The sequence below is a fragment of the Calliphora vicina genome, chromosome 2, assembly GCF_958450345.1.
Source record: "Calliphora vicina chromosome 2, idCalVici1.1, whole genome shotgun sequence".
NCBI lineage: Eukaryota > Metazoa > Arthropoda > Insecta > Diptera > Calliphoridae > Calliphora > Calliphora vicina.
In genome coordinates this window covers 10,769,302-10,786,806 of record NC_088781.1, presented here as the reverse complement: position 1 = coordinate 10,786,806, position 17,505 = coordinate 10,769,302, and the positions used below count along the sequence as shown (strand labels likewise).

The window sequence follows — 17,505 nt, the reverse complement described above, 5'->3', positions numbered from 1 at the left end:
AAAAGAAACCACTAAACTTACAGCTTTAATTTTTTTTTTATTTGATTGAAATTATTATTACAATTTACAAAAAAAATTATTTTTATAGTTTTAATCACTAGTGATGAAATTTTGAACCTTTTTCGGAAACCCTTCCATTAACGTTTTTATAGTGCTTTCTGTCACTTTGCTCGAACATGTAGTCCATCTCCGTTTAAAATCTACCACACTTTTGGACACCTTTTTTGTACTCTTCAATTCTCTTTTAACAAGAGCCCAATATCTCTCCACTGGCCTTAGTTCCGGGCAGTTTGGAGGATTTGCCTCTCTTGGTACAAATACCACATTATTGTTCTTGTACCACTCAAGGGCTTGTTTGCCATAGTGACAGGATGCCAAGTCAGGCCAAAAATAAGTGGACACATTATGAAGTCTTATGAATGGAAGCAGCCTTTTTTGTAAACATTCCTTGATGTAAATTTCGGTATTTATAGAGCCCGTTGTAACAAATGAGTGGCTTCTTTTGCCGCAACTGCATATTGCTTGCCATACCAAGAACTTTCTGGGAAATTTTGTCTGCTTTTGGGTCCTAAACTTTTCTTCAACATTCCCTCGAGCATCAGCAACATAAAATTTTTGACCTGGAAGTTGCGAAAAATCTGCCAGAACATACGTTTCGTCATCCATTATGCAGCAAGAATATTTTTTTATAAAACTTGACTTCAATTTCCGTGCTCTGTTTTTGGCCTCTAAATTTTTAGTAGCGTTCCTGTCAGGAACTTTTTGAGCCTTGTATGTTTTTAAACCTGCATTAGCTTTAACTTTTCGTACCAAATAGTCCGAGCACTGAGCTAACCGGGCTGCTTTCCTACCGGATTTGTTGGGAGCTCTTTTGAAAATGCGTTCTATTTTTTTGGCTTTAGAAACATCATGTGGACCATTCCTTCTACCTGAACCAGGTTTTCTATCAACTGACAAGTTCTCCCGGTACTGTTTAATAACATTGGAAACAGTTTGACGGCAGACCTTTGTATGCTTGGCCAACTTTTCGTAAGACCAAGTTGGGTTTTGTTGAAAATATTTAATAATTTCAGTACGCACTTTTTTCTGGTCACTCATTTTAATCAGATTAACAAAAAAATTAATATAATTGACATTACACATAATAACTGACATGTTTTTCAAAGGTAACTTGATCAAAAAAAAATTCAAATAATACTTGGGTTAAAAAATGTAATGAAAAACGTGTGTTAAGAATTTTTCGATCTCACTCCTTATGCTCTTGTTAGCGAGATTTTTGAAGCATACAGTGACAGCCATACAAATAAGTAATTGAATAATTACTTTATTTTATTTTATTGTTATTAATACGTCTTACATGAGCAATTATTAATTAAAAATTAGTTTATAAATCACTAAACTAATATACATAGTTAGAATTTCGTAAGAGATGACTGCTTAAACTTATTTTAACCAAAATATTCTCAATATTCGAATAAAATTACAAAGTAATACCCCATTACTAGCATTAATCGCGATACTCCGACCAACTTTTTACAAAAAAATTTATTTTCAACGTTTTTGAACTACAATAGAAAACCGATTTTTCACACAACAACGTTTTTTCATTAATTAATTTCCCCTAAATCAGTTTTTTCATTCAATACTACATTTGTATACCCTTCGACTTCGTTTGTCATTCCGTTTGTAATTTCTACATTTTTCATTTCCGACCCTATAAAGTATATATATTCTGAATCCTTATAGATAGCGGAGTCGATTAAGCTATGCCCGTCTGTCTGTCTGTCTGTCTGTCTGTTGAAATCAATTTTCTGAAGACCACTGATATCTTCGGGATCCAAATCTTCAATAATTCTTTCAGACATGCTTTCGAGAAGTTTGCTATTTAAAATCAGCAAAATCGGTTCACAAATGGCTGAGATATGAGGAAAAAACCAGGACAACCTGGTTTTTTCTTTATTACTAAGTCATTAATATAAATATAGTAAGTTGGACCTACAATGGGTCAAAATCGGAAAAAATATTTTTTAAAAAACAAAACAATTTTTTTTAAATTTTAATAAAAATTTAAAATAACAATTCGAAAAAAAAAATTTTCCAAAAAATAAAAAAAAAAACAACTATGGACAAAAAAAATTAATTTTGTTTACTTAAAAATATTTAAAATTTGTATTTTGAAGAATAATTTGGTGAAGGGTATATAAGATTCGTCACAGCCGAATATAGCTCTCTTACTTGTTTTTAATCAAGTTAGAATTTAAAAATATGTCAGATATTATCTTTTCTAAATCATTAATTTGCAACTGTTATTTACATAGGTCAAAAAGGACAGCTAAAGAAAAGTACGTGAACAAATATTTAAAAGTTTTTAAAAATCCAATATGGACTTTCAAAATAATAGCAAAAGATCTAAAGGTTCATCGTCACACTGTTTCAAAAGCCATTAATCGGTATCAGGAAGTCTTGAAAGGAAACCTGAATCAGGAAGAAAAAAAATCTAACAGATATTGGTAAGACAAAATAAGTCGAACAACTCTTTCGAAGAGCATCGATCACTTCTATCAGAAAAGCAGCTCGTAAAGTTAAATTCTCTGATTCTTTTGTGAGCAGAGCCAAAGCTATTGCTGGGTTGAAGTCGTATTAATTACAGAAAGTTACAGATCGCAATTCGGTACAGAAATTAGAAGCAAAAGGAGCGAAAAATTTAGGTCAAATTTTATAAAAAAAGTGTACCTGCATACCTGCAGACTTATCACAACATCCGGGTCAAGATTACCGGACAAAAATCAAACAAAATTCCCCAAAAAGTTTCTTGTGTGGCAAGCCATTTGCAGTTGTGTCAAAAGAAGCCAATAATTTGTGACATCAGGCAGGATAAACACAGAAATATATATTACGGATTGTCTACAAAATCAGCTTTTATCTTTCTGAAAACAGCACAGAGTGCCTTCATATTTTTGGCCCGATTTGGCATCATGCAACTATGGAAAAAGGCCATTGAGTGGTATTCAAACAATAATGTTAATTTTGTACCACCGGAGGGCTCTTGTAATACAAAATAAAAAACACAGGAAATGTATCCCAGGACATAACCGAAGCGTAAGTGGATCACCAAAAAGGTAACGGAATCAACTATAAAATCTTTAATGGATGGATTTCCGGAAAAAAAGGATAAATTTATAAATACTGAGTAATATGCCAATATTTTAATGTTTAATGAATTTGTACAATATTTGAATAAATTTACATATTTTCGAGAATTTTTATATTGATCGGTTTAAGTTTTATTTAAGTATAAGTTTTTTTCGGCACACTCTTTCTGATATTAATTGAAAACATACCTTTTTTAGGAGAACCAAATCCTAACATCTTAAATTGTATTAAATTTCTTAAATTGTATTCCATTTCTGTCTCGACCAGTTTAAACGATCTTTGGCAAATTCACTTCAAAATTAGGGATTTTTTAAAATTTTTAACTTTCATTTTGAATATTTTTACAATATAAATTTATTTAATGTATTGGTCATTGTTAGCTATGACCTCTTTCCATCTTACTGGCAACATGTGGATTAAGAGCAAAAAAAAAATACTCATTATTTGAAGAACGAATCAAGCCAATATCGGATACTCTGTTTCAAAGTGAAGCGTATCCCAGAGAGAGCTTTCTGCATCGATCAAAACAAATAGTAGCAGCATTTCAGACATACAAAATCTTTCAAGTCCTCTCGTCTTCAATTCGGATGGTACCCAATTTCCCTGCTTTTGGATGAATCATGCTGCTCGCAGGCGTTTTGAAATTGCTGCTTGAGTAGCACCCAATGATCTTGCATGCTCTTGTTGAGTTTTACAACAATATTCATGGACTAATGCCTCCAATTCTTGGTATTCAAACTTTTTTGGCTGACCTGTTCGATCTTTGTCTTCCACAACTTTGTCAAAATCACAACTTCTGAACCAAACAAAACATCTCCTGCACGTTGAAATCGACGGAACACCTTCACCATAAGATTTGGTGAGCAATCGGTGTGCTTCAGCGGCACTTTTTTTCAAAATTAAAGAAGTAAAGTAAAACTTCCCGCATATGACGCTTTCTTGGCACAAATTTCGACATTTTCGAAGCAAACAAAATACTTTGTTGTTTACACTATAATGTTCAATAACTAAGTGAGAATAAATGACAGATTTCTACCCTTTAAAATGACATATAAGTTATTAAATACAAAAACCGCGTTCTAGATATAGAACGATAGATGTAGATACGCCATCTATTGTAAATCCCGCATTTTTAAGTCATACACCCAATATGTTTGTGAAAATTCTAACTACAACTAAATTACGAATCTTGATATGATCACAAATATTCCATGATAATTTCATCTAATAGATTTATAAATAATCATATGGAATCATAGTATGATTGAGGTGGATAATATGGTTGGGCGAAATCATAATATGATTGCGCTACTATTATAATATGATCATTGAACCGTAATATAATTATGTTATTACAATATAAATATGGTTATATTATGATTACCAACTATAGTAAGAAATTTAATTATGGTTAAGTAGGAGAACATTATGATATTGATTAGGATGCTTATTATTAATAATATAATCGTATAAGAACAATAATATAATTGGACAGCAACCATGAAATCAAATCATAGTAGGACGTTTGATTATGGTCCCACAACCATATTTTTTTTCATTTGTTTTTTTTGGTAAAACTCAATTTTTGTTACAAAGTAGAAGCGATCAAAGATTGTGCTTATTTTATAAAAAGAAAGCAGTACAAAATTACAGAAGTTATTTCATGGAAAAATGTATTTTTCCAAACATAGATTTTATCATACAAAGACCAGATTTTTTTATAAAAATCACAGATTAATATTATTTTTTAGAATATATTTATGATTTAGCACAGCTTATTTACTGTTGTTACTTGTTTAAATTTTTTTAAAAAAATAAAAACAAAATATTAAAAATCATCAAATTTTAAGACTTTCAAAACAAAGTCAATGAACTTCAAAATAAAATAAGTACTTAAATGGTCATTATTATTTTAACTAAGTATGTATGCAATTTACGTTTCCAATCGCAAAAGTAAATTGCTTTTGAAATCAACAAAACCGAATTTTTTATATTTAAAAGATAATTTTGAATGCAAGGTACACATGGAATACGTGCATTTTTTAAAGCAACAATTTACTTAAATTATTTTAGCTGATAGACACAAGCTAAATTTTCCACAAGAAGAGGATTAAAACAGACTTTCTAAATTGTTGAAGGTAACAGGAGAATAGATTAGATTTAGAACAAACTTAAAGAATGTAAGGTTATTGCTTAAAAAAAAAAAACTATAACAATTTAAAACAGAATTTGGCCTTTAGCTTAGATTCATAAAGCCCTTCGGTTACATTTGGTTACAGATAAAGAAACTATTGTACTGTTAGAGGTTGTTCAATGAACCTCAAATATATACAAAAATTAAGTTTGTTTTACAAATTTAATTTAATCGCATGTGTATTTAAACAGTTCTAAATCCAATATCAAATTAATCTAATTTAAATGTATTCATTCGTTCAGCCTTTATGTTTAAGCATTAAATTGAAACATTTTAAATTGAGTGGAATTTATGAAAATTGAAAAATTATCAAAATTGTTTGTTATTGAAAATTTATATAGAAATATCATTAACAAAAAAAAAAACCGCATATTTAATTTACTCGAAATAATTGAAAAAACTTTAAAAATAATTTAACTTAATTGCCCAATTCACAATTGATGTCGTAGTGTTGTAGCATTGTATGTCATAAATATTTTTCAAACAAATTTTTCGAAACAAAAACAAATCATTAATAAAAAAATTACGACATACAACGATACAACGCTACGACACCAATTGTGAATTGGGCAAATAAATAAATAGTATGTTCATAATAAATAAGTAATTATACATACATATATACACACATATATACATACATACATATTAAATTAACATTGTCATACTAATATATGTATATTCATATATTTCATGTACATCTGTTTGTTTGTTTGTTTGTATATTTATCTATTTAATAATTTATATTATAATTTGATGACATTTGGCACGTTCCAAAGACACATTTAATTACTAAATTAGAAAATTTTATATGAGAAAATTAAATTTTAACAGCTTTTGTGTGGTAAGTTACAAATTGTTTAATACACACGAAACTATAACTACTTATGTATATTTGGCCAGTCTTTGTTGTAATACACACGATCTTATATGCCCGATAGTTCTACAAGAGACTGGTTTTATGACCGATGAAAATTCATCTTTCTAGTGGAATCAACAGATACTTGACTGTCCTCATGTTTCTTAAAGTCCCTTGGATGTGAATAAAAACAAGTTTTGAAATGTGTAATCGGGAATCCCGCTTTTTGGCTATAATATCCATACCAAGTGCGGGGTTATTAGAACCCTTAACAAAACAATTAAAAACATATTTGGCCATCTAAAATGGGTTACTATATTTTGATATCGAGTATGCGATTTGAGAATTTTTGCTCTAAAGTTGAATTTTAGATAAAAAATAGGGGTTTTTTAGATGGACCTGGTCCCCTGGGTATCAACAATTTTCAAATTTGTTTTCATTTAAAATATTTTACGTAAAGTTAGCTTTTCAAAAGCTATAAATTCCTAACACACCTTTTTAGAAAATTGTTAGATAACTTAAAAAGAAAAAAAGTACCTTTTCCCAAAAATTTGAGAAAAAGCGCATTTTTAAAATTTTTTAAATTCAAATGCATATAACTTTGGTTTCAGTCACGATTTTTAAACAATTTTTTTTCATTTGACACATATATTTGTTGTTAGTCAAAAAAAAGGAAAAATGGAGAAAATCGGGAAATATTTGGACCCGCCTGGTGTAGGATGGGTAAAAATTTTGAAAATTTAATTTTCAAATGCGAATATCTCCTAAGTTATAAGAGATAATTGGTATGTATAATTCTATATATGTAATGGTTTTGAAATCGGAACACAGCCGAAGAAATAGGATCGTTTTAAAAATTTAACATACCCGAGGTGTCCTACTTTGGGGAAGCCTGGCCGCACCCATGCGGTCAAAACACTTCTTCTTTGCGTATGTCAAATTTCATTCAAATCGGACTTAGGGTTAAGAAGTTACAGATTTATTTCCATCTTTTTTTCTCATACCACTGTGTGTCATATGCGGGAAGTTTTACTTTACTTCTTTAATAGGGAGCTACTCAAGCAGCCATTTCAAAACTTTTGCGAGCAGCAGTATTCATCCAAAAGCAGGGAAATTGGGTACCATACGAATTGAAGCTGAGCGACCTTGAATGACGATTTTGCATGTCCGAAATTGAATGATTGAACGCTATTTTTGCACCGAATAATTACTTGCCGAATCGATACCAAAGCCAAATATCCATGGCGTTAATGAAATGCTCTGTATTTGGTGGAAGCAAAAGGGGTCCTATCTATTATGAGCTGCTGAAATCTGACCAGACCATCACATGGAACTTTAATTTGTCCTGGTTTGTTGAGATTTATTCTAGTACAGTCATATGTTAATGTAACAAGTCGTAGCTCGTGAAGTGACCAATTAACTACACCTCCCAAGAACTACATAGTTCTTTAAAACATATGTAAGTACTTACATGTATAAAATATGTAAATTATTTCATATACACACATGTATTCTTTCGTTAAGATATGCCTGTGTCTCTTGCATTTAGACATAAAATAGTCTTAAACTTATTTAATTAAAATTAATAAGTTTCAAAATTTGTCTGGCCTTCCAATGGTGTTTCGGAATTCACAAGTGTTAATTATGTTAATGCAAAATACATACATACATGCATAATTGTATTTGCAAAATAAGGAAACGGAAATGAATATAAGCTGCAATTTTGTTGTAAATATCAAATTTCATTGTTTGTTAGAATATGGTCGCAAAAATAATCTTTAGGCAGAATGCATCTCATTGCCATTAAGCTTTTGCTTTTATTTGGAAACATTTGTACAATATAAATTTATTAAAAGTATTCTCCATTGTTAGCTATGACCTTTCCCTATCTGTTTTCAACATATTGATTCCGCGCCAAAAGAACTCCTCATCTTTTGAGGCCAAGAACGAATCAAGCCAATTTCGGATACTCTGTTCTGAAGTGAAGCGTATCCCAGAGAGGGCGTTCTGCATCGGTCGACAAAAATAGTAGTCGGACGGTTCAAGGTCTGGACTGAAAAGATGAGGGAAAACTTCCCAACCACTTCATTCTAAATAGTTTTAACCAGTGTTTAAAAAGCTACGATAACTAACAAATTTTTAACTGTTGCTACAACTACTGCTTCAAACAAGTGTATGTAGCGGTAGCAGTAGCAGTAGCATTTGTCTTTTTTCGTTTTCTTGTTTTTATTTTTTTGCTACCTTCAAAATATAAAACTCTTAACAGAGCAGTAGTAATAAAACATGAATTGTAAATGGAGTAGTAGCATAAAAATACAAATCATTGCTACTGCTCTATATCGAGTTTTAATTTTTAAGGTAGCAGTAAAGTAGCAGTTGATGCAGCAGTTAAGGTAGCAATAAAAGTAGTCAAAAAAGAAAATCTTCAATCATAACACCAAAATTGACAGAATTAAACACTGTGTGTTGTTTTTGTTTTGAGAGAGTTCGAAAGAATTATTCGTTTTTATTCGTCTCAGATGTTCGTGTTGCTAACAGTAAGATCGTGTTTTCTGTGTGTATAACAACTTACACAAATATACATTCACAACAACAACACATAATATAATTTTTTGGCTGAAGATTTTTATTTTTGACTTATTTTATTGCTACCTCAACTGCTACTTAGCTGCTACTTCAACTGCTACTTAACTGCTACTTCTTCTACTTCTATTACTACTAAATTTTAAAAGTAGCAGAATTAATAAAAAACTAATGACTGCTACATCAAAACTTTTTCTTTTTTAAGGTAGCAATAGAAAATAAATTACTCTGCTACTTTTAAATTTTTTTCTTATTAGTACTACTACAACTACTGCTACCAAAATGTGAAGGTAGCAGTAGTAGTATTAATTATTGACTCCGAGTTTTTATTAATTTTTTAACTAAACTACTTGTGTTTTTTTGCATAATGTTGTTATGATGGAATATTACGGTTTCATGTCTAGCCACCAATAATCGCTTCAAACGAATAGTTGCATTTAGATAGGATCCTTTTGCTCACACCAAATACAGAGCATTATCAGAGCGCCATGAATATTTGGCTTTGGTGTCGATTCGGTTGGTTGGCCGGGCTTCATATACGATATCTTATACTTCGGGTTATCGTAATAGATCTATTTTTCATTGCAAATAATGATTCGGTGCAAAAATGGTTTTCTTTTATATCAATCAAGCAGGGTTTCGAAAATGCAAAATCATTCTTTAAGGTCTCTCGGCTTCAATTCGTATTGTACCCAATTTCTCTGCTTTTAGAAGAATCCTGATGCTCGTAAATGTTTTGAAATTGCTGCTTGAGCAGCTCCCAAGCAAGCTCTCTTTGTCTTTCGTGTCAAAATCATCACTTCTGAAACGCACAATCCATCACACGCACTTTGAAACCGATGGAAAACATTCACCATAAGCTACGATGTGCTTCAGCAGCATTTTTTCCAAATTAAAGCTAAACTTCCTGCATATGACGCTTTGTTGGCACAAAATTCGATATTATCAAAGCAAAAAAAACTTTGTTATTCACACTATAATGTTCAATAACTAAGTGAGAATAAATTACAGATATGTACCCTTCAAAATGATCAAGCAAGTGTTTTCTATCCCGATTCCCCGTTGTCAATCCAACGTACGCCTTTAGAATGATTGAGCTTATAGAAAAAATGTATGGAAATATATATTGTTACGAAATTGTACTTGAATTCAAATATAACGATTTTAAGGGCTGATTTAAAAGTAGCAGAATGCTTTCAAATAACAGTGCTGTAATAGCAAACTGTAACATATCTGTGGGCATTATTAACATTGAAATAAAAGCTTTCAGTTGACCATTGATCGTAAGTTGGCAACGCTGTTTGCTGCGACCGTATATTCGAATTCGAATATTCAGTTAAAGAACATTGTAGAAATAGAGCTTTCTAGGTGGTAATGCAGTGTTATAAATAGTGGCAGAGGTTGCAGTCGTGAGTGAGTTTATCAGAGACGCTATTCGAATAAACATCAACTGAGTGCCTTAAAGTGTGCTATGTTTTTCAAGTGAATTCGTGTACATTATAAAGTGTGTCTTTATTTCTGCGAATTTATAAATGTGTATAAAAAAACACTGAGTGACTATTTAATTCTGTTGTTGTTGTACATTTTAAATAAATAAAAAGTTGTTACAATTTTTAAACTGATAAACGGCTTTTATTTGCAATCAAAAGTATCCGGTTTATTTAAAGGAAATAAACCAGCGTTTTGAAAAGGTTAAAACGTAACAATATTTACATACTTGATTGCACAGTGCAACACGAAAAAAAAATAACCATATACGGACATAACCATTTTACCCAAAGTCATGCACTTTTTTATGGACCCCCAAATATTTTGGGCCTCGGTGTTTTTGATTTACTCTGTGAGGCAAAGTTGTAGCCCTTGTCACAAAGAACACAAATTTATATAAAACCAAAAAACTTCATCTTCAAGATATAAAACGCAAAAAAAATTAAAAAAAAATCGATTTTTGTACCTTTTTTTTAACCTGTTCAAGTCTATAAGTAGCAAAGCGTTTAAAATTCAAGGAAACAATAAACTACAAAAATGTACCAAAGATCTCAATAAACTTCCTAGGAATGATGCTTAACACCGATTAGGTATTAAGGAATTAACTAAACTATTATAAACTAAGGCATACTTTTAGGCAGCTTTAAAAAATTTTAAATTTTTTTAAAGTTTTTTGCGATTTTGATCTTGAAGATGAAGTTTCGGTGTCACTTTTTTTGCAAAAATGACACCGAGGCCTCAAATCTTTGGGGACCCATTAAAAAGTGCATGACTTTGGCAAAACTGGGAGACACGGGTCATTTTTTTTTTGGTCTTTTATCACGTACTGCTATCCGTATATGGTTATATTTCCATGATCATTTCCATATCAAACAAAACTACACAATTTCCAATTGCATTTAATAAGTTTATAATTCCATTTCAGACATTTCCAATTTAATTTCAGAAATGTTTAATTATATTTCAGAATTTTCGATTTGTATTTCAGAAAATTCTAATAGCAATACAAGTGGAAATTTCGGAAATACAATTAGAAATGTTTGAAATAGAATTAGAAACTTCTGAAATACAATTGAAAATGCTGTAGTAGTATTTTCTATAAAATCGAAAATCGATTAAAGTAAATTGATATTAAATTTAGAAAATATAATTAATGTATATTATGAAATGTTTTCAAACAATCGTATATTAATAATTAAAACAATATCGATTTGATTGTCCCTATACCTCTGTGCTGTAGTCGAAATATTTCTTTTAATTGCCTTATACTCGAATACGACTCTTAATTATTTTGACTGCACACACATTTCATGTCAAGGTAATGTATTATGTATTTAAAATAAATAACAATTATTATAGTATATCCTTATCATCTGCCGCAGTCTGGCCTGGCCCATAAACAATAAAATTGCGTTTTATTTTTTTCAAAAAAAAAAGCTATTTTCAATAATTCTATTGAATTCCAATCAATTTCTTGTCAATACTGCTTCTAAGAAAAATACAGATTTTTGTTTTTTTAATTGAAACAACATTTGTTTACTTATAAAATCTTGCACTTGTTTCTAGTTTACAAATAATTTAAGGTTTCGAATAACGAACACGTCTATGACGGCGACGATTTTTTCTATTACAGATCTTTTCACAATCCTCTAGAGACGAGAAAATTTTCTTATCAGAACTGCAGCCCAAATATTTACAGCGTTGGGTTTCAGCATCATAGTAAATGCCTAAAGTTGAGGAGATACATAATCCAGTAATGGTGGGTTGACGATTACAGATGTCAACAACAGTACCTGTTTGGGGAGGGGGACGAAACCAATACAATTAGTTTTAGAGTTATTTACAAATAAACATAAGAATAACTTACGTGTGCGATTAACAGCTCCTTGTATAGCATCAATAATGTTTAAAAGGATACAGCAGATAATTATAAGACGCTTTGCGCTTGAAAAGTTCATTTTAAACAAAATACTGTGTGTTTATTTGATTTGATTTGAATCGATTCAAAACTTCTTTGTTTGCACGCTCAAGTTGTAACAATGTCTACACGTTTTCTTTTTGCTGTTAATTGTTTAGCATAAAAACAATTTCCCATTTGATTTTGAATAATAAATTAAATGATTACTTGTAACAAATGTTTACTACTTTGATTAGAAATATAACAAAATTTTTATAATTTATATTTAGTGCTTTAGTTTTTTTTTATTGTTTTACACTTTGTTGTAGTTTTTTTTGTTTCAAATTTAACAAACTCAAAAATAATTAACCAAATTAGATGATGTTTTTCGTTCACAGCAATAAATGTATAAATTCTGGCTAGATTCGTTATTTCTCTACGATCACAGCGAATGTTCGCTTGTAATTGAATGTCTGCCACTCAGATTTTGTATTTTTATTAATGAGTTTTTATTGCGATAAGAGATCGTTTGCTTCTCTACTACTAAATAAATAAGTCTTTCTTTTCTTTATTTTTTTGTAAGAATCTGGAATTGAAAACAAACAATGTTTTGCAAAAGCTAAAACGAAAATGAAAACGCAAAGATGGAGTATTCTTGTTAAACAAAAATTTTTTTTAAATCAAGAGCGATAATACATAGCAACTTGTACTACATATTTGATTTGTCACAGAGCAAAGATCAGTTTATTGGGAGGATGTATTTATATATTGCCGTTGCTGTAATCTTCAAAATTAGAGTTGAGATTTTAAAAATGTAATGAAGCTATGTTTTATGCTACGAGTATTGAATGTTTTAAAAAACACTATTATAAACGACCTGGCCAAGAATAAAAAAAATATATTTTTATCTCATTGTGGACGGACTATAATATATATCTGGACCCAAAGCTTAGCCTGCCCTATAATAATGAATTCTGTGGAAGCTGTCAGAATGAAGAGGAGGATGAGACCATTTTTCATCTACGCATCTAGGTTTCTAGATGTGAACTCTCGAACATGAATTTAGAATGCATCAACGACTTTATCTATTCTATCTATCTTCTATCTATATAAATAAAAATCAAATGTCGTTCGTTGGTAATTGCATCAGTAGAGAACGGCTGGCCCGATTTAGACAAATTTTTTTTTAAAATGTTGGTCATAGCCCAACTTAGGTTTTTACGGAATGAAAAATTGACCACGCCCACTTTTTTTCGATTTATCTAAAATCGGAAAACGGCTACATCGATTTGGCTAATGTTTTGTTTAAATGATCATAGTAATCCAATTTAAGTTTTTACTGAAAGAAAAATTTACCACGCCAATTTTTTTTCGATATATCTGAAATCGCAGGACGCCTGGACCGATTTAACTAATTTTTTTTTTAATGTTCGCAATACATAGTTTTTACATAAATAAAAATTGTCCACGTCCACTAATATGCCCACTTATTAAATATATCTGCAAAATACAACGGTCTGTGATCAATCATATTTCATACAAAATTCGATTACTTATGTAAAGACTCACAATAGCTTAAATAGATAATAATTTGGCCAATAAGCGTTTAATCAGGAAAAAGAGCTCGATCTGTGATTACTCATATTTCTGACCAAAAATCATTTTTTTATATAAAAACTCTAAATATCTAAATTCGCTAATAACTTGGCCAATAAGCGTTTAATCAAGAAAAGGAGCTCGATCTGTGATCACTCATTTTTCAGACCAAAATTCGGTTACTTTTATAAAAACTCAAAATATGTACATTGATTTATATGTATTCTGTTGTTACAAGATTTAGGTTTTTGACAACAAACTTAGGTTCTTTGTCTCTCTGTAGCGCTTCTATGCATATTTTATTCTATGCCCTATATGAATAATAATTATCATTCAATAATACGTTTTTTGTTTCTTTTTAACTATTTTTAACCTTCTCAAACCGCTTCTCACAAATCGAACACAAGCATTTTCTAACTTGGACAGGACAACGTCTGTCGGGTCAGCTAGTAAGAAATAGAAATTGGTTACTAATGACAAGCACGGAAATTTCGTCGGTGTAATCTCCAATCTTTCACCTCATCTGACATCTTCCTCTATATTTCGTCTACACCTTTACTCTATCTGACTTTCCTCTTCTCTTTTCATCTTTATCTGCCCCTCTTTATTTCTCTGTTTTCAGGTAACACAAAGTGACCTGTTCTACTAGACGAAAGCCTGATAAATTAACCTATAACATACATCTGGCAATGGCCCTATTATATTCCTATACCCTTATATAAAAACGTAATATCGTATTCAAGCGAGATCTTCCCTGGAGCATGTTTTCAACTTATTTAAGAAATATTACCGAAATATAAAAATGAGGTATTACTGAATGAATTCTTATCTATTTACAATTTCCTTTTAAAATTATATCAGGGGCCGAATTACCGCACTCGTGATCGAATGAACTATCGCATCGAAAAATAATTTCGATATCGTAATAATAACAAAATGTACTAAATTTCATGCTCGATATCGAATGCCGTAATCTCAAATAAGAAAATTACGATCGAATTTACTCGATATCGAATGCGGTAATTCGGCCCCAGATATTAAATTAATTAATTGAAGACTAAAAACTTTAGTCTTCTTCAAATATCGCTACAATGTCAGCACATATCTAGGCAGTTACTCGATTCGTTAATGAAAATATGTATTCGAATTTGTATGATTTTTTCGAATCGAATTGCAGGGTACGTATGAATTCAGAGTAAAACCAGGATCCCAAGTGGATTGAAGCTACAGTAGAGATTTTAGTTTAATTAGTAAACAATTACCAACTCTATGAATACTATGATAATGGAAATGTTTAAATTGCAGCCCATGTTATTGGAATCTGTCTTCAACAAATCCTGAACAGATTCAAAATTTGTTTTTGGAATGCAATATATAAAACCAACTTAAATGATTCCAGAAAATTGAAACAAGCTTGATGTCCACTTCTAAATCAGAAAGTGTATTAGTGAAAATACTAAGAAAATCGTTTATTAAGCTTGTGGATTTCGATACTGATATTGTGTTGCAAGACTAGTCGAATAGTAGAATCTATTTGCATTACCAATTTTGTGAGAGAACCGCAAAACCTCTTGGAAGATTATTATTTAAGATTGACGATGTAAATTCCAAAAATCTCATCTGTTCCGCAAACCAGAACCAAGTAACGTAATCATATTTAGTAGTGAGTGACATCAGTAATTTTTGGTTTCAGAAAGACAACGTCACGAGCCACACAGCCGGTCAAACAATTCAGTTGTTCCATGAGAAATTTCCCAATCGCATATTTATTTACTGGATTTTTAGTTTACAATGAATCAATATAACTGAATTTGTCCAAAAAAATGTTTTTTTAATTTATTTCCTAACCTCAAATTTGCCCAATTTCTTAAATATGTTGGTATTTGACAAACGATCCACAAAAAAGAACCTGGATATAACTTGATAAAAAGTATACTTTGAGAAAAGTGAAATCTTTAGACACGACAATCTTTAGAGTGACAATAATGTGAAAGAAATATAATGAAAGAAGTGCTGAACAACTTATGAATTGCAACGGAGAGACAGATATTTGCGAAGATGGCAGTGTTAACGGTTGATAGGACTGCCGATTAACGACTGTTGTTACAGCTGTCGCTATAATGAAAAAGAGTTGTCAGTCTTTCATACTCTATGCGAATGTTCAGGTCATTACTCCTATAAGCGATGAGAACGATATATTAATTAAACGATGAGACAATACAATTAACTACCTCCAGATAATTCAGATTCCTAATGCAACAAAGAATGTTCCAATTTCTTTTACAATTTGGCAACAGGTGACGCAATTTGGATTTGTCCAAATAAATCTATTCAGATATGTGATGGAAATCGAATTCAGAATCAAAATGATTTGAAAATGAAAAAGGATGTGATTAACTTATTGTTTTCGTTTTGTAAATTGTTTAATCTTTCATTTTGAATTAATTTATATCACTTTTCACATTTCATATCGTATTGAAAAATGATTTCGATATCGAAATTATAATAAAATGTACTAAATTTCTTCATCTTTATAAAATGCCATAATTTTAATTCATTTGTAATGCAAAGCCTAAAAAAATAATCTAAATAAGAAATTTGCGATAAATATAGATCGCGGTAATTTTGCTCCTGATTAAATTGATTTTAAGATAAACATTTCCATAGACAAAAAAAGCTTGTATTTTAGCAATACTGAGAGGTTACTCAGTAACTCAATTGTAATTTGAAAATGTTTCCTCTCAAATTGAATTACATAATACTCAAACTGCTGGGACCGCATTACCGCATTCGATATCCAAGAATATTTATCGAACTTAAGAAAGTTAATAAAAGGAGATTATTATAATGTAGGGCAGCAAAAGATCCTTGATCAGATAATTGTTAAAGCTTTCACAAAGGATATCAGAAAATTAAAATTCTGATTCTTTAATATGGAGTTGGACTAGAACAGGGTAAGTTTACAACTTTTATACATCCCGAAAAGGGAAAATATCTCAACTTCTCCAACCAACCAACAACGATAAGAGCACAAAGGTAGCACAAATACAATATAAATTGTCATATTAGCTCTTAAGATAGGGCATAAAGGAACAAAAAGTCAAAAACAAAATTGGTGATTAATGGTTTTTAAGATCTAAAAATTTACTAATTCAATACGCTGTCTTGGAGGTAAGAACATCGAAATTGATTTATAACGTTCCTCAGTCGCATTAAGCATACAACATTTATTTGGTAAAGTAGTTTAACTTATTAATAATTTGCCTCTTAAATGAAAAACAAAAACACTAAATTAAATAGAGCAAATTTGGAAATATTTTTTTCTCCAACAACTTCTTTAAAAATACTGTTACCTTGTGTTGGTAATAAATAAAACAATACCCCCAATATAATACAAGGAACATTAAAACATATAAACATAACTGATAAGAAATGTTGAGCACGAGTTAAAAAGTAAATAAAAACTAGCTTAAAGTGGACAGAGTAAGATAATCAAACACATTACTTTTAAGCGACAAGAACGCTTTAACACAACAAAAAACACAGTTTCGATTAAAATTACTTTAAAAGATTAAAAACATTTTAAAATTATTTAAACAATTGGAAAATAATATTTAATACTAGAACTTTTTAAGGAATTTAAGCGAAAACAGACAGCGAAATATTTTGTAAAGCTCTATTAAATAAAACTTAAAATTTGATTTATAACGTTTCTCTGGCAAATGGCAATTGCAA

At 30.4% G+C, this 17,505-nt stretch overlaps 1 long non-coding RNA gene across 1 annotated transcript; it reads right to left on the bottom strand.

Moving 5' to 3' along the window:
- Positions 1 to 11,782: 11,782 nt before the first annotated feature.
- Positions 11,783 to 12,787, bottom strand: LOC135952076 (uncharacterized). The gene is made up of 2 exons (XR_010576011.1): positions 12,145 to 12,787; positions 11,783 to 12,070 (listed from the first exon to the last, which is right to left on the bottom strand). It is a non-coding gene; the product is annotated as an uncharacterized LOC135952076 (long non-coding RNA).
- Positions 12,788 to 17,505: the final 4,718 nt, after the last annotated feature.